Genomic DNA, 24,155 nt, shown 5'->3' on the forward strand with positions numbered 1-24,155 from the left:
AAAATGTATAAATATGATAGTCTTGTCTTTTTCATGTTACAGATATTTTGAGATATTATGTTTGCATGCAGTAGAAAGTGTATTTTTTTGCCAATAAAAATGATTTTTATAAGCATTTGCGCAAGGTTTCTATTTCTCAGTGATTTTACAATGCCATTTTTTTTTTTAAGACCACCCAGCCACTCGTATATCACACCCAGCTGAACATTTTTACAGAGACATGGAAACACTCAAGCTTGGAAGAGACTGGACAAGCAGAGGCACAGTGTGAGCATCCTGATTGGCAAAAGCATGGACACCTGACCAGCAGCATCACAACCAGGAAGTGTGAGGATGCGATGAACACAGAGGAGAGGAATTGCCAGGAGCTCAGGAATAATAAGGACATTTATAGATAAGGTATCTTGGGGTGGATGGACTGTGGTGTGTTTTATACTACAAGGAACTCTGAAAAGAAATGAATTTATGAGGCGTGAACAGAGGAAGAAGAATGGTATGGTTTGAATTCTATCTTAGTGCATAGTGCTGTTCTTCTGCTGTGTGTGTTTGTTGTCACATTGTTTTGGAGGTTTTTTTTTTTAGAACAAGTACAAAGATAAGCAGCATAATTTAAAAAAAAAAAATGTTTTTAATATCTTTAACTGTACAATCATTACAGATACAACATGCATTCTCAGACCAAGTAAAACGCACAGAAAATATATATATATTATTTTAATTATACGGAATGGTAACATGTAACAAATATAAAGCAGATTTTATCCTAATTTGGCTGCAAATGTGGAAATACACTTTAGAGATATTAAAGTGCAACTGCACTGTAACCATTCTAAGCCCTCCACCACCCGTCCTATACTTACCTGTCCCTGATCCAAAGAGATATTGGTTCTGCAGCTTCCTCAGCGCTGCAGTCTCCGATAACAATCTTCCTTGTTGGGCTTGCATATACAGTGGGGACGGAAAGTATTCAGACCCCCTTAAATTTTTCACTCTTTGTTATATTGCAGCCATTTGCTAAAATCATTTTAAGTTCATTTTTTTTCCTCATTAATGTACACACAGCACCCCATATTGACAGAAAAACACAGAATTGTTGACATTTTTGCAGATTTATTAAAAAAGAAAAACTGAAATATCACATGGTCCTAAGTATTCAGACCCTTTGCTGTGACACTCATATATTTAACTCAGGTGCTGTCCATTACTTCTGATCATTCTTGAGATGGTTCTACACCTTCATTTGAGTCCAGCTGTGTTTGATTATACTGGTTGGACTTGATTAGGAAAGCCACACACCTGTCTGAATAAGACCTTACAGCTAACAGTGCATGTCAGAGCAAATGAGAATCATGAGGTCAAAGGAACTGCCTGAAGAGCTCAGAGACAGAATTGTGGCAAGGGACAGATTTGGCCAAGGTTACAAAAAAAATTCTGCTGCACTTAAGGTTCCTAAGAGTACAGTGGCCTCCATAATCCTTAAATGGAAGACGTTTGGGATGACCAGAACCCTTCCTAGAGCTGACCATCTGGCCAAACTGAGCTATCGGGGGAGAAGAGCCTTGGTGAGAGAGGTAAAGAAGAACCCAAAGATCACTGTGGCTGAGCTCCAGAGATGCAGTCGGGAGATGGGAGAAAGTTGTAGAAAGTCAACCATCACTGCAGCCCTCCACCAGTCGGGGCTTTATGGCAGAGTGGCCCGACGGAAGCCTCTCCTCAGTGCAAGACACATGAAAGCCTGCATGGAGTTTGCTAAAAAAAACACCTGAAGGACTCCAAGATGGTGAGAAATAAGATTCTCTGGTCTGATGAGACCAAGATAGAACTTTTTGTCCTTAATTCTAAGCGGTATGTGTGGAGATAACCAGGCACTGCTCATCACCTGTCCAATACAGTCCCAACAGTGAAGCATGGTTGTGGCAGCTCCGTGACTGTTCTTGAATGGCCCAGCCAGAGCCCTGACTTAAACCCAATTGAGCATCTCTGGAGAGACCTAAAATTTGCTGTCCACCAACATTTACCATCCAACCTGACAGAACTGGAGAGGATCTGCAAGGAGGAATGACAGAGGATCCCCAAATCCAGGTGTGAAAAACTTGTTGCATCTTTCCCAAAAAGACTCATGGCTGTATTAGATCAAAAGGGTGCTTCTACTAAATACTGAGCAAAGGGTCTGAATACTTAGGACCATGTGATATTTCAGTTTTTCTTTTTTAATAAATCTGCAAAAATGTCAACATTTCTGTGTTTTTCTGTCAATATGGGGTGCTGTGTGTACATTAATGAGGAAAAAAAATGAACTTAAATGTTTTTAGCAAATGGCTCCAATATAGCAAAAAGTGAAAGATTTAAGGGGGTCTGAATACTTTCCGTCCCCACTGTAGGTGCTGCAATCTCCATTCATTCCTATGAAGAGTTCAGACTCCATACGCTATTAGATTCCTGGCACTACTTATGTCAGCTCTGCAGAGTCAAGTACTGTAAAACTATAAAATAAAGAAACTTAAGGCGATAAGTGATCTGTGCTGTATACAGTTTTTATAAAACAGACAAAGAAATTCAGCTTTTTTCCCCTTTTTATGATTAGTACATAGAGGTAGTTTGAGATTGAATTAAAGCAAGCCTCTCTTATGCTTAAAGTGAAAGTAAACTTCCATCTTTTGCTTTTACCTATAGGTAGTGTTAAATATCTCTTAAACCTGCACATTTAGTATACATGCAGTCAGTGACATCACTGGTGCATGCGCTCTGAAGGAACGGCCACCCGTGCCATTTCTTCATAACCCTGTGCCGTGAACGGCGGCTTCCACGTGCATGCGCGGGAGTGATGTCATTGTGGCTCTGGCCAGTCAAAGAGCTGAAGTCTGCAAACCCAGAAGCAAGACGGGAGCGCTGACATCTCCGCGCTGGAAGAGCTTTGTTTTACGGTAAGTTTAACATAATGTGCTAGTATGTGATGCATACTTGCACAATATGCCTTTACTTTTATAGGTACAAAAATTTTTTTAAAATGTCCAGCGTTTTACAACCGATTTAAAAGGTTAGTTCACCTTTTCAGAAACAAATGAAAAAGTGAACTGCGGAGTATAAATTCAGCTCTCCGACCCCTTTTTCTCTGAACCCTCTGGCGAGCTTATAAATTCAAAACTTTGGATGTAGAGAAGAGAAAACTGTAGATAAACAGGTACAACGTATGTAGGATGATTTGTTTCATCTCTGTGTATCACCTGAGGCCAGTCACTTCACTGGGTATATGTAAAGGTTTACAACCACTTTAAGCAGTGCAAATTAACAGATTCAGTTTCATTCCTGCCCATTAATCTACCTTCCGGTATCCCCACCCCTCCTCCCCACTGCCATCTTGTTCAGCTTCTGGAAGAGGGGAGAAAATCCCAGTGTAACTGTGTGACTGAACAGTGTGGCAGGGGAGCAAAGAAATAGGTAGCATTAAAGTCAATCTGTTGCTTTTCCCTATTTGAGTGCACTCTGTTCTATCAGATCTGATTCAAACTCCAGACATTGTATTACACATCATTCAAATACTTTAAAAGCTGATGTCATAAGCAGAGGAGCTATAGAAATATCTCCCCTATGGAGCTGCTTTGAAAAAGACAACCCTATCCCCATTTTTACTCGGTTTTCGATAATGTGTTACTAAATAAATTGAAAAAATCGTGGTTATTTCTCCAAATAAGGAAAGATAAAACCTGATAGTTGCTGGTTTCCTGTATTGGGTCAATTTAACAGATAGGTCCTCTTGTGTAGCCCCTGAAATCACAGATGGGCTACATTGTAATATTCAGTATATGTAATAAATATAAAAGACACAGCATTAAGTGAGACTTGGTTATGGAACCCAAAAAAATGTTACAATGAATGTGATATTCTTTTTATTTTATATAAAAACATATTATTCACACATGAACTAGAGCTGCACGATTGTTAAAAAAAATCGCAATCTCTCTTCAGCCCCCCTCACAATCTTAATCTGGCATTGCCACGATTCTGTGTAACAAGTGCAGAGCCATTCTCTGCGCAGAGCTGCCAAAAAAAAAAAAAAAAAGCCATTCCTCAGCGCTGAGAGAACTATAAACCATGTGTAACCTTTTGGTTCTTTTAGATCAAAGGGATGACTTTGGCCTGTAAATTAGGTCAGTTTAACCAATTAAAGGTGTGTTCCAACCCCCCTCTCTCTCTAAAAATTAATAGTCAGTAGCTACACATACTGTATGTAGCTGCTGACTTTTAATATTAGGATGCTTACCTGTCTTGGAATCCAGCGATGTCGGCACCACAGCCGATATTTCACTGCCGTGATGCGCGAAGCAGGGGAGGGAGGAGGAGAGGGCTGAACCTCTGACGTACCTTGCAGCTGCAAGGTCCAACAGAAGTGGGGACAGGGTATCTATCAAAAACAGGTACTCTCTCCCCCCAAAAGGTGCCAAATGTGACACTTTTGGGTGGAACTCAGCTTTAAAGACTAAGGGGGTTATTTACGAAAGGCAAATCCACTTTGCACCACAAGTGCAATCTGGAAGTGCAGTCGCTGTAAATCTGAGGGGATCTGAAATGAGGGGAAGCTCTGCTGATTTTATTATCCAATCATGTGCAAGCTAAAATGCTGTTTTTATTTTCCTTGCCTGTCCCTCTCGGATATACAGCGACTGCACTTCCAAGTGCACTTTCAGTGCACTTTGCACTTCTGCTTTGCACTTGTAGTGCAAAGTGGATTTGCCTTTAGTAAATAACCCCCTAAGTCGTTTTCTGACACTTGTTGCTTACAATTTAAAATCTGTATTTTTTTGCTAGAAAATTACTTAAAACCTCCAAACATATGTTTTTTTTTTTTTTTTTTTTTTTTTAGCAGAGACTCTAGAGAATAAAATGGCGGTTGTAGCAATATTTTTTGTCACACTGTATTTGTGCAGCGGTCTTTTAAACGCAATTTTTGGGGAAAAAAATAAGAAAACCGTAAAGTTAGCCCAATTTTTTCGTATAATGTGAAAGATGATGTTACGCCGCGAGAATCGTGATCTTTATTCTAAGCAAAAAATTAGCGATTCTCATTTTAGCGAGAATCATGCAGTTCTAACATGAACATATCAAGTGCATTATTTTCTGTAGGGCTACGTGTACACTTGCACTTGGCGACGTTAACGTGGTTGAGCCACGTTTTTTACCATTACCAACAGCTCCCACTTAGGGCTAGTTTACACTTGCTGTTGGGGGCGGGGGGGGGGGGGGGGCAGTAAAAACACACACATTTTTTACTGTCCTCCAAAGCTCCGCCTTTAAGCTGCAATGGCAGCGACCGGGGGTGCACATATCGCAAAGAATCATGGCTGTGGCAGGAATTTTACCCCCTGTAACGCTCGGTGGGCACTATCTCTGAAAAGCAATCCATGCATGGATCGCTTTTAAGAGGAGCGGCAGTCATTGCTGCTGGTGTAAATGAGCTCTTAAGCTATAAAGGCAGCAGACGGGTGTACAGTGCCTTGAAAAAAAAATATTAATTTCTTTATCGTACATCATGGGAAATGGAGCCTTTAAGTAATTACTTAATGGGTTATAGGCCACCTTCGGGTGTTGACACTGGTAAACCCAATCAAAGGAAGTTTACTCCCTATATAACCCCTCCTCCTTCCAGGAGCACATCAGTTTTTTCGCCAGTGTCTAAGGTGTTTGTCACGAGTGAAGAAGTGCACTGAGGAGCTCCAGGAGGGATCCATTTAAATTCCTCCATAAAAAGAAGCCAGAACCATCCAAAGTGCCACTGAGGCCTAAGATGGATGGTATCTGGGACCTCTCATCCGAAGCATGAGGTTTTGCCTGTAAGACCTCTCTTTCTAGGGCTGGACCCCAGGAACCCAGGGCTTAGGTCTTGTTACATTAACTAAAGCTTCCTGATTGGGTGCTTGTACATGGCCCAAGGCAGTTAGAACCCCATTTTAGGGACCCAGTCCTTGAAGGTTTGCTAAACGTAGCCCACCATGATGGGTGAAGGTTGGATTTTCTGTTAATTCAGCAAAATCTTGCGGCGAGGATAAGGTAAGGGAAGAAACTTGGGTATTAAGAACATCTTTGTATTTCTTCCATTAAAGGAAAAAATGTTGTCATACATTAAAATTTCCACTAGATGAAGTCTATGCACATACCTTACTCTATTGTCTTCACTGATTAGCTCAGTCTGTGTCTGGCTGCACAGTGTGTGGAAGGGAGATTTGCAAGGTAAAAAAGAAATCTGCAAAAAATGTCTTTTTCTCTGTGGCTGTATTTTTTACATATCTGTGCCTCACTTCAGGAGTCTCTGCCTCCTACCCCCCCTCCTCGTGTCTGGTCTGGGACCCGAAAAACGCCACACTCAGGCGCAGGATACATTTTAAATAAAAAAAAGGGCGGAATTTTTTCAGAGGGGGCGGGGCCTAAACGCAGGTGCCGTGAACCTCCACGAGGATGCACGGCTGGCTAAAAGCAGATAAGTACAGCTGTGTGGAAACAAGCAGGGACACACAAGCTGTGGGACACGTATGGGTTGCAAAAACTGGCATTCCTGATTCAGGAAGGATACTCTTTTTCCAGCACTAGGCTGTACTTTATAGTGGCTTTTAAAGTCATGACTATTTTCAGCGATTTAGTGCAAATTGTATAGCGCCTCTGTTTTTGTACTTGGGACTATGCCTGCCAAGAAAGACACCACAAAAACAAAAAGTTAGTTTCGCCCCCAGGTATTAGGATCTCGAGCTGCATTTCCATGCTGTTCTCCTCCTCTGAATTACCAATTATGGCAAGCCAGGGTAAGCCATTGGGACAAATTGATTGTGCCGCTGCACCTGCATACGTGACTGAAGATGCCCTTTCCCTCCAGAGTCTGGAAGAAAGATTAGTGGCTTTAATCGCATCCTCCATTCAAATGGATAGTAAGCGTTCTAGGTCCCCTTCCCCCACTTCCGAAATTTGGCAAAGGGAACAGTGGGCTCACAATGAGGTGTTACCCTGCAGAAGAAACAAAGGTAGATGAACCTTTTTCAGCCTCTCAATCTGAGAAATTGCTGATACAATCTCTTACAGAAATGGTTCATTCCACTTTCATGCTGCCTCTAACAGAGTCTCATGAAAACTCGGCTTCTTCCTTGGGTTCTTTAAAACCTTTGCATGTGTTTCCTTAACATACATTACTAGAACAGCTTATTTTTGCTGAATGGGATCACCCGGATAAGATTTTCTCCCTCCTAAAGAGATTTTTTTTCTCTATCCTCTGGAGGAGAAATTCTCCAAGAAATGGAAAATACCAGCAATTGACACTGCGATTTCCAAATGTGAATAATAACCTAACTTGTCCTGTAGACAATGCACAGATGCTTAAGGATCCAACAGATAAGTTGGAATCTCTGCTAAAAAATGCCTTTTCCATAGCAGGTATCGTCACTCAGCCCGCAGTCGCCACAATAGGCGTCTGTCAATCCCTATCCCAATTTAACCGGGCCCTTTAGAGAGCTTTCCTGCACAACAGGCTCGGGATTTGGCTGAACTACCTAAGGCATTATTTTTTGCCATAGATACCATTTAAAGATTCTATTCACCAGACATCCCGCCTTAGGCTTATGCTTTTACATATGCGTAGAATCCCGTGGTTAAAAAATTGGTTAGCTGAAACACCATGTAAAAACCTCCTAACTGAGTTCCCCTTGCATGGGGAGCGACTATTTGGAGAAGACTTGGATAAATATATCAAGACAATTTCTAGTGGTAAGTACTTTATATTTTCTTTTGACTAGTAAAAAAAAAAAAACGCCCTTCATTTAAACAGGTTTTTCCCCCTGCGCCAGGGGCTTCCGCCTCTAGGCAGTGGCGACGGCCTCTGCTGTCAGACTCTAGAGGAAAACTTCAGGGTCAGACCCAGGCTCAATAGAAGCCCTGGGGTCGGAAATCTGCAAAACAGAATCCTAAAAGCCTCATCAAGAAGAGGCAACCCCCCTCACCAAGGTGGGGGGGAAGACTTCTTTAAATTTTCAGAAGTCTGAAAAAAGGGAAATTCAGGACAGATGGGTCATCTCCACGGTAACGCTCGGGTACAAGCTGGAATTTGGGACTTCCACCGTCTCGTTTCCTGAGGTCAAGCATTCCAAAAGATCCAGAGAAAGAACAATCTGGGCACTAAACCGATTAATATCTCAAGGGGTGATCAAACAGATCCCCACAAAAGAGCAAGGTCTGGGGTTTTATTTAAATCTTTTCATGGTACCAAAACCAAACGGAGATGTCAGACCCATTCTAGATCTAAGAAAGCTAAATCAGTCCCTGAAGATCCGCTCCTTTCGCATGGAGACAATCAGGTCGGTAGTTTCTATCCTTCTAGGAAGAGAACTTCTGGAGTCAATCAACATCAGGGATGCATATTTGCAGGTCCATAAATTTCCTGCTCGTCAAAACTTTCTGCGTTTTGAGTTAGAACAGCAGCATTTCCAATTTATAGCCCTACCCTTCGGACTAGCCACAGCACCCCGGGTGTTTACCAAGGTGCTGGCCCCACCTCTAGCCAGGTTAAGGGCACAGGGCATAACAGTCATAGCGTATCTAGACGATCTATTGCTTATAGATCAATCGGTGGCTCGTTTGCAGCAAAGCATACGCACTACAACCAACTATCTGATACTTGGGTCTGATCATAGACACAGCCCAGGAAGGGGTGTATACAGGCATTTCCAGTACAGGAAATACTTTGTACTCAGCATCCGCTGATCTTTATGGGGTATTGTTTTGCTAGACTATTGCTCAGCAAGTAGTACATATTACTAGAGTGCCTCTGCCTTTGTGCTTAGCACTATGGCTTCGTTCAAAACAGTTCCCTATTCCCAGTTCCATTCAAAACTGTTGCAAAATAGTATCCTGTCTGCTTGAAACAAAACAATTCAAGCTTTAGACTTGCCAATGCAGCTGTCCCCAAGAGTGTCCCAAAGCCTCACTTGGTAGTTACTAACCCAGAATCTTCTGAAAGGAAAATCCTCCAGACCAGTCATCTGGAAAGTGGTAACGACGGATGCCAGCCTTTCAGGCTGGGGAGCAGTACTAGAAAGGACAACTGACCAAGGACAGTAGTCAAGAACTGAAAGAACCTTGCCCATCACTATCCTAGAGATTCGGGCAGTACGTCCGGCTCTAAAAGCCTGGACTTTAGGTTACGGAATTGTCCTGTCAGGATTCAATCCGACAATACCATAGCTGTGGCCTATATCAATCCCCAAAGGGGGGTCAAAAGTCTCTCAGCAGAGAGAGGTGAACCATATTCTAACTTGGGCAGAAAGGAATGTTCCGTGCCTTTCAACAGTCTTCATTCCGGGAGTAGAGAATTGACAGGCGGACTACTTAAGTCGCCAGAAGTTATTTCCAGGGGAATGGTCTCTTCACCCCAATAGATTTTGGGCTGTTTGCCAAAGATGGGAGACTCCGGACGTAGATCTTCTAGCATCCAGGTTCCACACAAAGTTGGTCAACTTTGTGGCCAGAACAAGAGATCCATTCGCATGTGGAATGGATGGGTTGGTGATCCCATGGGATCAGTTCACACTGATCTATTCGTTCCCCCTATTCAGTTGCTGCCTCAACTTCTTTGCAGGATCAAGCTGGAAAGAAAGCCTATAATTCTGGTGGCACCAGCATGGGCCAGAAGGTCATGGTATGCAGAAATCCTAAAGATGACAGTGGAGGGCCCATGGTCCCCCCCCTCTACGGCCAGATCTGCTCTCTCAGGGACCGATATTCCATCCTTCCTTACTGTCTCTAAATTTAACGGCTTGGCTGTTGAAACCCACATTCTAAAACGTGGGCTTTCCAGGTCAGTTATCGCTACCCTGATTTAATGCTAGGAAGCCAGCTTCCAGAACTATATATTATAAAGTCTGGAAGGCTTATGTTTCCTGGTGTGAATCCAAGGGTTGGCACCCTCGGAGATATATCATAGGCAAAATTATTGCCTTTCTACAGTTAGGGGTAGAAATGAAATTGGCCTTAAGTACTATTAAAGGCCAAGTCTCAGCTTTATCGGCCTTATTTCAAAGACCACTTGCTACTCATTCTTTAGTCTGGGACTTTATACAAGGGGTGATGCGGCTCAATCCACCCGTCAAACCTCCCTTGAACCCTTGGGACTTAAACTTAGTTTTGTCTGTGTTACAAAAAAAGCCATTTTGAACTGATACAACATATTCCCCTAGTCCTTCTGACAAGGAAGTTGGTATTTTTGGTTGCTATATCCTCAGCAAGGAGGGTTTCAGAATTGGCTGCTCAAATTTGATTTTTCATGAGGACAGAGTGATGTTACGCCCTCGTCCAGGCTTTTTGCAAAAAGCAATTTCAGGTTTTCACCTGAACCCAGATATTGTCCTGCCATAGTTTTTCTCCAAAACCATGTTCCAAGGAGGAAAAGTCACTACATTGTCTTGATATGGTGAGAGCAGTGAAAATCTATTTAAAGAAAACTGCTCAGATTCGTAAGACTGATGTCTTATTTATTCTGCCAGAGGGTCCTAAGAAAGGACGGGCAGCGTCGAAATCCACTGTCGCTAAGTGGATTCGGCAGGTGATAATTCAAACTTATGATTTAAGGGATAAGATTCCCCCGTTTCAATTGAAGGCGCCAGGTCTACCAGGTCGGTTAGTGCTTCTTGGGCAGTGCGTCATCAGGCCTCCATGGCTCATATCTGTAAGGCTGCAACTAGGTCTTCAGTGCATACATTCACAAAATTTTATCAGGTGGATGTAAGGAGGTATGAGAATATCGGCTTCGGGCGCAGTGTGCTGCAAGCAGCAGTATAGATCCTCAAGTCTGGGTGTACCCTGCGAGTTGTTTCTCCCACCCCTCAAGTGGCATTGCTATGGGACGTTCCATTAAGTAATTACTTAAGGCTCTGTGTCCCATGATGTACGATAAAAAAAAATTGGATTTTTATTACAGCTTACCTGTAAAATCCTTTTCTTGGAGTACATCATGGGACACAGAGGTCCCCCCCCCCCTCTTTTTTTGGGATTTGAGTATATTGCTTTGCTACAAAAACTGATGTGCTCCTGGAAGGAGGAGAGGTTATATAGGGAGTAAACTTCCTTTGATTGGGTTTACCAGTGTTAACACCTGAAGGTGGCCTATAACCCATTAAGTAATTACTTTACGCTCTGTGTCCCACAATGTACTCCAAGAAAAGGATTTTACAGATGAGCTGTAAAAATCCTATTTTTGTCATGTTACAACCAAAAACGTAAATGTATATAGTAATTGTGAAGTGGAAGGAAAATTAATAAATGGCTTTCCAAATTTTTTTACCAATAAATATCTGAAAGGTGTGTTGTGCATTTGTATTCAGTCACCTAACTAAAATCTAGTGAAACCAATTGCCTTTAGAAGTCGCCTAATTATTAAATGGAGTCCACCTGTGTGTAATTTAATCTCAGCGTAAATACAGCTGTTCTGTGAAGCCCTCAGAGGTTTGTTAGAGAACCTTGGTAAACAAACAGTATCATGAAAGCCAAGGAACACACCAGACAGGTCAGGGATAAAGTTGGAGAAGTTTAAAGCTGGGTTAGGTTATAAAAAAAAATCCCAAACTTTGAACATCTCACGGAGCGCTGTTCAATCCATCATCCGAAAATGGAAAGAGTATGGCACAACTGCAAACCTACCAAGACATGGCCGTCCACCTAAACTGACAGGCCGGGCAAGGAGAGCATTAATCAGAGAAGCAGCCAAGAGGTCCATGGTAACTCTGGAGGAACTGCAGAGAGCCACAGCTCAGGTGGGAGAATCTGTCCACAGGACAACTATTAGTTGTGCACTCCACAAATCTGACCTTTATGGAAGAGTGGCAAGAAGAAAGCCATTGTTAAAAGAAAGCCATAAAAAGTCCCGTTTACAGTTTGCGAGAAGCCATGTGGGGGACACAACAAACCTGTGGAAGAAGGTGCTCTGGTCATATGAGACCAAAATTTAACTTTTTGGCCTAAAAGCAAAATGCTATATGTGGCAGAAAACTAACACCGCACATCACCTTGAACACACCATCCCCACTGTGAAACATGGTGGTGGCAGCATCATGTTGTGGGGATGATTTTGTACAGCAGGGACAGGGAAGCTGGTAAGAGTTGATAGGAAAATGGATGGGGCCAAATACTTAGAAGATACTTAGAAGCAATCTTAGAAGAAAATCTGTTACAGTCTGCAAAATTCTTAAGACTGGGGTGGAGGGTCACCTTCCAGCAGGACGATGACACTAAACATAGAGCTACAATGGAATGGATTGGATCAAAGCATATTCATGTATCAGAATGGCCCAGTCAGTCCAGACCTAAATCCAATTGAGAATCTGTGGCAAGACTTGGAAATTGCTGTTCAGGTGCTCTCCATCCAATCTGACAGAGCTTGAGCTATTTTGCAAAGAGTGGGCAAAAATGTCACTCTCTCTAGATGTGCAAAGCTGGTAGAGACATTCCCAAAAAGACTTGCAGCTGTAATTGCAGTGAAAGGTGTTTCTACAAAGTATTGACTCAGGGGGCCTGAATACAAATGCATGCCGCACTTTTCAGATATTTATTTGTAAAAAAACTTGAAAACCATTTATCATTTTCCTTCCACTTGAGTTTTGTGCCACTTCACATTGATCTATCACATAAAATCCCAATAAAATACATTTACGTTTTTGGTTGTAACATGACAAAATGTGGAAAATGTCAAGGGGTATGAATTCTTTTTCAAGGCACTAATGAACATGTCACAACTGCGATGCTTTCATCACGGTACGGCAAAATGATCCAGAATAAAACCCCAAACGCCCCGTAACATTGTGCATGGTGGTGCAGCTTTTCGTGGGTTAAAGGAAGCAGCGAGGAGGTGACATGCCACCTCCCCTCCACCTATCAAACACTCTTTGATAGATACTGCTGCGGTTCACTCAGCAAAGCTTATGTAAATGAGCCCTAATTTATTAAAGAAAATGTTAGCTGTGAATATAGCACATAATTATTCATGGAATGTTTGAAATGCCCTCACAAACATTCAATAGTAATGTCTATAAAACATTTTGGAATGTATTTGTAAAAACAATTTGCAGAGTTATTCATCCTCTGAAACTGCATGTATATTAGTTCTGTACAAATGCAGAAAAAATCAAATGTTACAAGATTCTTTTCTTGCTGGATCGGATGTTCTTCATTCATAAGTATACAGTGAATAATGAAATGCGATATTATGGTTCGGAGAGGTTGCTGACGATAACAGTAAATATAATATATACACATACAGGGGCAGACTGACAACACTCAGAGTCCCTGAACCAAATAAAGCAAGGATCCCCTGTCATGCCCCACCCATGGTCCTCCCCTGATCCCGCCCCTACATTCTGCACAAAGTACAACTTCTGCCTTATTTTTTTTTTATGGGATCTGGAGGGGGGGGGGGTCTCTCTCACGGCGTCCATTAGCGAGACCCCCCGTCCAGGACCCCTTAGAGACTACAAAGGAGTCTAATGGGACCTAGAGGGGGGGTCTCTAACAGAGGCCCTATCGGTGTCCAGTATAGAGTCTGTTATAAAGAGTCCCCCCCCCCCCCCCCCCCCAGTGCACGTGTGCAAGCAGCTCTGCGCTTTGTGAATAGTCCCGCAGCCTTCTGGACATGAATCTTGTGGGCAGTGGGGAGGGTCCAACTTCTGGTGGCATCCGACCTGGAAATGGGAGTGGGTACCTGTGAAAAACGGGTCCCCCCACCAAAAAAAAAGTTCCAAAAGAAGTAGAGGAAAAAAAGCAGAACTCCCTCTTTTAGGTTTGTTTTTTTGTTTTGTTTTGTTTTTTTTCCAACCAAATAAAATTCCCCATTCACACACTAATTGTGGATGAGGTAATCGCTCCCACTGAGTGATTGTATTCTGTTAGCAGGGGGTAATCCCTGCCGTTAGAATACACTGGCTGGTTTTACAGAAGTCAATTGGTACATCAACTTCTGTACAATCAGACTTCTGTACAACCAGCATGCCCATACATGGATAGCAATTCGACCAGTCCCTGCTGAACAAGCCAAATTTTTATCCATGTATAGGCGCCATAAGTAGTACCCTTTTTTTTTTTTTTTTTTAATACAGATCAGTGCACCAGAGCTATACGATGGGCATTTGAGGAGAAAAGAGGAAAAAGGGATTGGGTTCCATAGGAGGGACAATCCTTCCAAAGGAGGGACAGTTTGAGGCTATGTGTCATGATAGTCTCCTGGGACAACCATTGTGTACAGTGCAGGTTTTCAGGTGTCAGCTACTTTCTGCCAGGTAACTTAGAGACTGTACATAGAAACTGCCAGCTAACTAGTTGTGCAAGTAAAGATGGTAAATAACTAGAAGCGACAGTCTTGTCCCTCTACATTTTGGTGTCCATTCTGCAGGATGTCTCAACCTTCCGGATTATAAGGTAAAATAATCTGCTTCTTTAAAGCAACCATGCTCAGGGAAATTCATAGAAAGTTATGTAGAACTTTGTTTGGGGCTTTTTGTAAGTTTTTATACAGAATATAAAACACATGCAGTCATTGCACTCTTCATGTAAATTATACATTCTGGGGAATTTGCACTTTATTAAATTTACAGGAATGATAGCCGTGATTATAAATCACACTCCATCATGATGAACATGGTCTGCATCTAGTATAAGTATGATTTAGGCTTCATGCACATAGGTGCATTATTTAAATTCCCCATTCTGCCAAGGCTAGCAGAAAAATCTACTGTAAAAAAGAAAAAAAAAAAAATGCAAATTTTTAGCGCATAATTAAATACATTTACAGGCGTATAGCGCTTCAAAGCCTATGCACAAAAACGCATTCAGGAATGTCAAACTGGCGGCCCTCCAGCTATTGAGAAACTACAAGTCCCATCATGCCTCTGTTTTTGGGAGTCGTGCTTGTAACTGTCAGCCATGCAATGCCTCATGGGACTTGTAGTTCTGCAACAGCTGGAGAGACGCCAGTTTGACACTTGTGCCCCAGGATTATTAACTTTTTCTAGCCACTAGAATGAATTTACAGACATATTGGAATGCTCTCAAGTTTATTAATTTGTTTACGTGCTTTTTTTTTTTTAATGCCAGAAAACACCTCTCTAAGCCTGGGTTCACACTTGTGCAATGTAGACACCACTGCATGTGATTTGCACAGGAATCGCACCGCATTCCTGTGCACATCGTATGGCTAAAATCGCATGGCAGCTGCACTGCATTTTCTGTTTCGGGGTGTCGTTAAGGTAATATTGACACCCGCAGCAGAGCGCATGGACGCTGTGCGATTACGGAAACCGCAAAGGATTCGCTGCGTATCCCGCATCGCATAAGTGTGAACCAGGGCTTGAATGCAGGTTTGTGCCATTTTGTTTTTTTTTAGGTTTAGGCTTCGGTAACACAAGCATATGTGTATTTTCTGCACTGATTGCAGGTTCATGCTGGAAGAGCTAGCAGAAGATCTTGCATAAAATACATGTCTAAATTTCCTGCATTAAGATGCATACAGCGTTTAGATGTGTACAATCACTCTAATGACTTTACGTGAGTATGTATATATGCATTTACAGCTGTTTATACCTATTATTACATAAAATCTGCAGATATGTACGGCCCCAGAGGCAACTGCATCCTACTTTTGTTGTGTGCTGCTAAACACTGCGTACATTTTCATTTGTAGATGCAGCTGTGGGTATAGCTCCATTGCTTACAAAACCATTCGCTGTATTCATCTAACGTAGCATTTTAGACACCCGTGTGAAAGAGTAGTTAAAAACCGCATATAAACAAAGGGAAGATTCACAGGAGGGAGAGTTAAGCAAATGTTAAAATTCTTGCAATTGCTTAAAAAACAGCATGGGGTGTGTATGGAAAGCGCTCTTTTCTATATACTTATGCATGTCCTGCCACTTTGAAGATTATCATAGTTAAGTGACATTAAATAAAAAATATATTTTAGAATTGAACATTTTTTTTACAATGCATTTTCTTTAAAATGCCATGGGTTTTGGGACATAGTAGTATATATTATTGGCAAAACCTCAGCATTAGCAGTATTTTAGCTATGGTATTTGTAAAACAAATCCTAAAAGTATTATGCAGGCACTTATAAACCAGAAAACCACTCTAAAAATACTGATGATATTACTATTTTTTTATTTTTTGGGGGGAAAGTCGGACTGATGCTAACTACACCTAGAGGAGGCCTTTTGATTTACGTGACAACTGTGTCTTTTGTACTTTTTTACTTTAACCACTTCAGCCCCGGAAGGTTTTACCCCCTTCCTGACCAGAGCACTTTTTACAATTTGGCACTGCGTCGCTTTAACTGCTAATTGCGCGGTCATGCAATGCTGTACCCAAACGAAATTTGCGTCCTTTTCTTCCCACAAATAGAGCTTTCTTTTGATGGTATTTGATCACCTCTGCCATTTTTATTTTTTGCGCTATAAACGGAAAAAGACCGAAAATTTTGAAAAAAAATGATATTTTCTACTTTTTGTTATAAAAAAATCCAATAAACTCAATTTTAGTCATACATTTAGGCCAAAATGTATTCGGCCACATGTCTTTGGTAAAAAAAATGTCAATAAGCGTATATTTATTGGTTTGCGCAAAAGTTATAGCGTCTACAAACTAGGGTACATTTTCTGGAATTTGCACAGCTTTTAGTTTATGACTGCCTATGTCATTTCTTGAGGTGCTAAAATGGCAGGGCAGTACAAAACCCCCCCAAATGACCCCATTTTGGAAAGTAGACACCCCAAGGAAATTGCTGAGAGGCATGTTGAGCCCATTGAATATTTATTTTTTTTTTGTCCCAAGTGATTGAATAATGACAAAAAAAAAAAAAATTTACAAAAAGTTGTCATTAAATGATATATTGCTCACACAGGCCATGGGCATATGTGGAATTGCACCCCAAAATACATTCAGCTGCTTCTCCTGAGTACGGGGATACCACATGTGTGGGACTTTTTGGGAGCCTAGCCGCGTACGGGGCCCCAAAAACCAAGCACCGCCTTCAGGATTTCTAAGGGCATAAATTTTTGATTTCACTCCTCGCTGCCTATCACAGTTTTGAAGGCCATAAAATGCCATGATGGCAAACCCCCCCCCCCCAAATGACCCCATTTTGGAAAGTAGACACCCCAAGCTATTTGCTGAGAGGCATGGTGAGTATTTTGCAGCTCTCATTTGTTTTTGAAAATGAAGAAAGACCAGAAAAAATTTTTTTTTTTTTTTTTCAATTTTCAAAACTTTGTGACAAAAAGTGAGGTCTGCAAAATACTCACTATACCTCTCAGCAAATAGCTTGGGGTGTCTACTTTCCAAAATGGGGTCATTTGGGGGGGGTTTGTGCCACCTGGGCATTCCATGGCCTCCGAAACTGTGATAGGCAGTGAAGAGTGAAATCAAAAATTTACGCCCTTAGAAAGCCTGAAGGCGGTGCTTGGTTTTCGTGGTCCCGTGCGCGGCTAGGCTCCCAAAAAGTCCCACACGTGTGGTATCCCCATACTCAGGAGAAGCAACAGAATTTATTTTGGGGTGTAATTTCACATATTCCCATGGCATGTTTGAGCAATATATCATTTAGTGACAACTTTGTGCAAAAAAAAAAAAAAAAAATTTGTCTCTTTCCTGCAACTTGTGTCACAATATAAAATATTCCATGGACTCGACATGCCTCTCAGCAAATAGCTTGGGGTGTCTACTTTCCAAAATGGGGTCATTTGGGGGGGTTTTGAACTGTCCTGGCATTTTATGCACAACATTTAGAAGCTAATGTCACACATCACCCACTCTTCTAACCACTTGAAGACAAACCCCTTTCTGACACTTTTTGATTACATGAAAAAATTATTTTTTTTTTGCAAGAAAATTACTTTGAACCCCCAAACATTATATATTTTTTTAAAGCAAATGCCCTACAGATTAAAATGGTGGGTGTTTCATTATTTTTTTTCACACAGTATTTGCGCAGCGATTTTTCAAACGCATTTTTTGTGGAAAAAACACACTTTTTTAAATTTTAATGCACTAAAACACACTATATTGCCCAAATGTTTGATGAAATAAAAAAGATGATCTTAGGCGGAGTACATGGATACCAAACATGACATGCTTTAAAATTGCGCACAAATGTGCAGTGGCAACAAAATTAATACATTTTTAAAAGCCTTTACAGGTTACCACTTTAGATTTACAGAGGAGGTCTACTGCTAAAATTACTGCCCTCGATCTGACGTTCGCGGTGACACCTCACATGCATGGTGCAATTGCTGTTTACATTTGACGCCAGACCGACGCTTGCGTTCGCCTTAGCGCGAGAGGCGAGAGCAGGGATGACAGGGGTGCTTTTTTTTTTTTTTTTCTTTATTATTTTTTTGCTTTTTTATCTTATTTTATCTTGTTCATTTCATTTTTTTTTCTTAATCATTTTTATTGTTATCTCAGGGAATGTAAATATCCCCTATGATAGCAATAGGTAGTGACAGGTACTCTTTTTTGAAAAAATTGGGGTCTATTAGACCCTAGATCTCTCCTCTGCCCTCAAAGCATCTGACCACACCAAGATCGGTGTGAAAAAATGCTTCCCCAATTTCCCAATGGCGCTGTTTACATCCGGCGAAATCTAAGTCATAAAATGCTCGTAGCTTCCGGTTTCTTAGGCCATAGAGATGTTTGGAGCCACTCTGGTCTCTGATCAGCTCTATGGTCAGCTGGCTGAATCACCGGCTGCATTCTCAGGTTCCCTGTTGAGACAGGAGAGCCAGAGAAAAACACGGAAGACGGTGGGGGGGGGGCATTCCCTCCCACTGCTTGTAAAAGCAGTCTAGAGGCTAATTAGCCGCTAGGATTGCTTTTACATGAAAGCCGACCGCTGGCTGAAAAAAATGATACCAAGATGATACCTAAACCTGCAGGCATCATTCTGGTATAACCACTCAAAGTCGTGAATGGCGTACCTGAAGACAAAAAAATGGTTAACAGTAAAGCACAGTGAACAGTAAAGTATAAAAAATTGCATACCTGAAAAGCAAACATGATAAAACATAATAACAATAAAACATTGCAGAATAGAATACAGTAAAAAAGAGCAGAACAATAGAGAGAGAGAACAATAAAACGACAACTATTTATTTTTTTTTATTTTTGTTTGTGTTTTTTTTTTTTTTTTTACACTTTTTTTTGTAACTGTAACTTTTATAACTGTAACCGGTTCCAGGTTCGGGTCTCTCAAAATGCGATGGCATCTTGGGAGACCCTGTGAAAGTGTGCCTAGTCTGTGCAATGCTGTACCCTACGCTAATACTCAACTAGTGAATGGTAGCGTTCAAAACATTCACCAATGCAAAGACCAGGATTGTCAGGACAGGAGGGACAATAATAGCGGGTGTCACGCCTATATCCGCGCTGTAGACACGACATCTTTTTTGGGGGGGTTCGTTGGGTAGGGGTACTCGGGAGGACATAAAGAAAATGCCTCTCATGCAGCCGACTGCATTTGGTTGGGGATGTGAATGGGGGAAGTACGGGCGCTGCAGAAGCGGTGGGTTCCCAATTAGGATTGGCGAATGCAGCAGGAAGGGCACTATGGGCACGACGGGCCTGTGTTTGTCTTCTTGGTGGCAGCGGGACACTACTTGTGCTTGCCACCTCACCAGCTTGAACTGCACTTATGGGACTCGCCACGTCACCAAGTGTTACTGCAGTGCTGGTTTGACTACGACCGGGGTGTACTAGGCCGCTGGCGCTTGCCAGTTCACCAAAACGCTACAAAAAAAACTGACTCTGCGAACGCTGCAGTTATGCGTTTAGTGTTTTGTAAGTGACAGTGATCGATCGATACTGCACTTGGGTGGGCTGGGCCGAGCCGGGCGGAGGGGCAAAATGCAGGTGCTAGCAGGTATCTGGGCTGATCCCGCTAACACTGCGTTTTTGGGAATCCTAAACTGCTGGGGACGCTAGTATAGATCTGATTGGATCAGATATTGATCCGTTCAGATACTATACCACTAAGGGAGGCGTATGCTGCGTGCGTGGGTGTTAGCGGTACTGGCGCTAATCTGACGCTGCCTGGGGCGACGCATATCACCGCCGGGCGATCAGGGGGCTAAACCTTTATTCGGTAATAAACGGCGGGTGCCCTGACACTATAAAAAATAAACTAACCAGCTTCACCCGTAACGGTTATACAGTGATCAGTGGTGAAAGGGTTAACTAGGGGGCAATCAAGGGGTTAAAACATTTATGCGGTAGTATATGGGGGTCCCTGTCGCTATAAAACGCTGACGGCGAACCTAAATATTTACCTCACTAACTAGCGTCACCAGCGACACTAATACAGCGATCAGAAAAATGATCGCTTAGCGACACTGGTGACGGGGGGTGATCAAGGGGTTAAAACTTTATTAGGGGGGGTTAGGGGGGGTACCCTAGACCTACAGGGGGCTAATACTCACTGCCCTACCACTTCTAACTGTCACAAACTGACACCAATCAGTAATCAGAAAAAAAAAAAAACAGCTTGGTGTCAGTTTGTGACAGGGGGGGGGTGATTGGGGGGGGGGATCGGGGGTGTTTAGTGTGCCTGGCATGTTCTACTGTGTTGTGTAGTGTTTTACACTTACTCGGATGTCTTCTCTCCTCGGCGTCGGAACGGAAACTGCCAAGCCGAGGAGAGATGACATCACATCCTCTGCCTGTGTGTACTATACACAGGCAGGGGATGTTTCTCATTGGCTGGGAGCGATCGCGAGGGGGGGGGCCACGATCGGATGGCCTCCCCCTCATCTCTGATCGCTCCTAGACAAATGCCGACCGCCGCTGACACCGGGGGGGGGGGGGTCCGATCGGACCCCCTGCCCGCGGGAAGGCAATCACGTACCAGGTACGTGATTTTGCCTGCCCGTGCCGCTCTGTTCACGTATATATGTGTGAGGCGGTCGGCAAGTGGTTAAGACCCCTTTTCACACTGGGGCGTTTTTCAGGTGCTTTAGCATTAAAAAAAAGCGCCTGAAAGAAGCCTCATCTGCAATCCCAATGTAAAAACCCGAGCCCTTTCACACTGCCAGCGCCCAAAAACCGCTGGTAAAGCGCCGCTTAAGACCTCTTTCACACTGGGGCATTTTTCAGGCGTTTTTCGGGCGCTGGCAGTGTAAAAGGGCTCGGGCCATCTGCGCACCCAGCCCCGGGGCAAAAACACAAAAGCGCTGCAAAGAAGCTGCTTGCAGGACTTTTTTTGATGCCCTGCCAGCGCAGCGCCCCAGTGTGAAAGGACTCAGGCTTTCACATTGAGATTGCAGATGAGGCTTCTTTCAGGTGCTTTTTTTTAACGCTAAAGCGCCTGAAAAACGCCCCAGTGTGAAAGGGGTCTCAGTGTGAAAGCACTCGGGCTTTCACATTGGGATTGCAGATGAGGCTTCTTACAGGTGCTTTTTTTAACGCTGATGCGCCTGAAAAACGCCCCAGTGTGAAAGGGGTCTTAAGGATAAGGGAAAAAAAAGGCTAAGTTTTACTTTTTTTTTTTTTTTTTCTAAATTCCATCTCCCCTATGTACCAATATATCATTAGGCTCGGTTCACACTGGTGCGATGTGGGAAACACTGCACATCCAGTGCGGGTTCCTGCATCGCACCTGAATCGTCGGCAGTTCTCACTGCCCTATGTGAACCGCTGCGGGTGTCAATACAAAGTTAATGGCACCCCCAGATTGGTTCGTAGATCGCAGTGCGAACTGTGAATTCAGACAGGAATCGGATCGAATGGGTGTGAACACTAATGCGATCTGATTCTGGTGTGGACTAAAAGAAGGGTCTTGTCATACAGTTTGTATGGCTGAATTGGCATCGCACAGACATTGCATGTGATCAGTACAGCAATGCGGTGTGACTTGAATCCCTGGCATTACCGGAATGTCTGGCACCGCACCAGTGTGAACCGGCCCTAAATGTACTTCTCTGCAGAAATAAAAAATCTTTCTGTTTATCCTACTCAGGCCTCGGTGTCCAGCTTGTTGTATGGAAAAAAATATGTCATTACTTCCTGGACGGACCTTGGGACTTAAACTGTTAAGACACAGCAAGAAGTTCACCAGCTGACCTCTTTTAAAGGCTCATACACTATAAGAAAATTGGGTGAACGTTTTTGTCCAAGGAACTTTTAATATGATTTTTGTATAGTGTGTACACAACTTTCGAAAGCCGATTCCGACTTTTCGTACAAAAATTCCCGAAGGGAAAAACTCCAAAATTTTACTTGCACAGAACAAACAATTTTATTGTACCATTTTTGTATGATTTTCGTACAAGAAAAATCAGAAAAGAGATGATCAGAAACAATAAACAACAAAAAAAGCCTTTTGAGAATTTTCGTACAAATTCTCATTCATCGGTTCCGATTTGCTGTGAAAGAACAAGGAAAATCGGACGATTGTTCGCCCAATTTTCTTATAGTGTGTACCTCACATTACACACTAAGGCAGGCCATACACGGTTCAAATCTCAGGTAGTTCGGCAGGAACCGGCCGAGATTTAAACGGTGTATGGGCAGGTTGAAGGTACCAATTTGATCGATCAATTAACTTGGGTACAACCAGCCTGCTATAGCCACTATCAATAACCAATGTCTTCTCCTGTCCACCCCTTCCCCCCCGCGCTGCGAGAAGACAATGGCTCGGTCTGGAGAACTTGGAGGCCAAGTCAACACCTTGAACTCGTGTTGTCCTCAAGCCATTCTCAAATTCATCAGACCAGGTCACATTCTTATAGCCACGTGGGCTCCAATTCTGATGCCCACATGGCCATTTTAGGTGCTTTTGGCTGAGGACATGGGTCAGCATGGGCACCCTGACTGGACTGTGGCTATGTAGCCCCATACACAACAAACTGCAATGTACTGTGTGTTTTGACACCTTTTTATCAGAACTTTTCAGCAACTTGAGCTACAGCGGCTTTTCTAATGGATCAGACATCATAGGCCAGCTGTTGCTCATCTCATACATCAATGGTCGCTCATGACCCTGTTACCGGTTCACTGGTTTTCCTTCCTTGGACTAATTTTAGTAGGTCATGATCACTACAGACTGGGAAAATCCTGCAGGAACTGCAGATTTGGAGTTGCTCTGACGCAGTTGTCTAGTCATTACAAGTGGCCCTTGTCAAAGTCACTCAAATGCTTGCCCATTTTTTTTCTGCTTTCAATACATCAAATTCAGGGACAACATGTTCACTTGATACTTAATATATCCCTTGGACTTTCAGATGCCATTGTAATGAGGTAATCAATGTTACCTGTCAGTCTTCATAATGTTATAACTGATTGGCATACTGTACAGTATGTGTTTAAGTGGCCGTTTGCATTCCCCATTGTAGGCCCATGTGACAGGGTGACAATGCAGAAGCACCATGAGCAAAACGAAGATAAAGACTTGTCACCCAATCACAGGAAATGCCTGCATAGTGATTGCCATAGGAGAGATCACTAAGTAATGTTTTAAAAAAGCTTCAGATTTAAAAACGCCTTTTGAAATTACAGTGACATGTTAAAGCTAATCATTTTAGTGATTGGGTTTATTTTAAACATCACGGTTCAGTACTGGCCATAATAATATTTGCACTAACATTTTAAAATTACAGGATAGTCTACACCCTTCTTCTCAGTCTATGCAGTACTAATACACTGAGGCTTAGGAAAAAATTGCTAAACATTTGTGTATGTGCGCTGTTTGGACCAAGAAAAAGGGTGTAGACTCCCAAAAGACTTCTCCTGAAATGTGAAATCCGCAGTCCCTGGTTCCCTCCTGCTCCCTTATCAACTTGCTAATGAACTTTTTTAAATAAAATCTTTCCATTTTTCATACTTTTTATTTTTAGAACCAGTGTCAAAAAAATGCCCTTTTTTTTTCTTGAATTTAGGCTGCCTATAGGTGAACAGAGTGGCAGAGGAGCTCTTGGAAATTACATGCAGACTCCATAGCTCCCTCATTTTGAACCAAAATCCATGTCCTGTTCATTTGTTTCTCTTTTTGATCTACTGTACAAACCTTCCTTTTTTTTTTTTTTTTTTTTTTTATTTTAAATCGACATTAATGAATTCCCTGCATTAAGGTAAAAACATTTTGCCACGTGTTGTGAACC

The 24,155-nt window shown here is 42.4% G+C and overlaps 1 protein-coding gene across 6 annotated transcripts in view; it reads left to right on the top strand.

Annotated features, from left to right (window-relative positions):
* ZDHHC1 (zDHHC palmitoyltransferase 1) overlaps window positions 1-24,155 on the top strand; it is a 96,005-nt gene that overhangs the window by 12,733 nt on the left and 59,117 nt on the right. For 3 of the 6 annotated variants that reach the window (XM_073604952.1, XM_073604958.1, XM_073604954.1), the window contains exon 2: window positions 171-493. The gene's annotated coding sequence lies outside the window, so the exon portion shown is untranslated. Of the gene's footprint in view, window positions 1-170; window positions 494-14,279; window positions 14,434-15,442; window positions 15,559-24,155 lie in introns of those variants that run through there. The other 3 variants (XM_073604955.1, XM_073604956.1, XM_073604953.1) reach the window with 3 other exon arrangements.

This window comes from Aquarana catesbeiana, linkage group LG11, assembly GCF_042186555.1.
Source record: "Aquarana catesbeiana isolate 2022-GZ linkage group LG11, ASM4218655v1, whole genome shotgun sequence".
Taxonomy (NCBI): domain Eukaryota; kingdom Metazoa; phylum Chordata; class Amphibia; order Anura; family Ranidae; genus Aquarana; species Aquarana catesbeiana.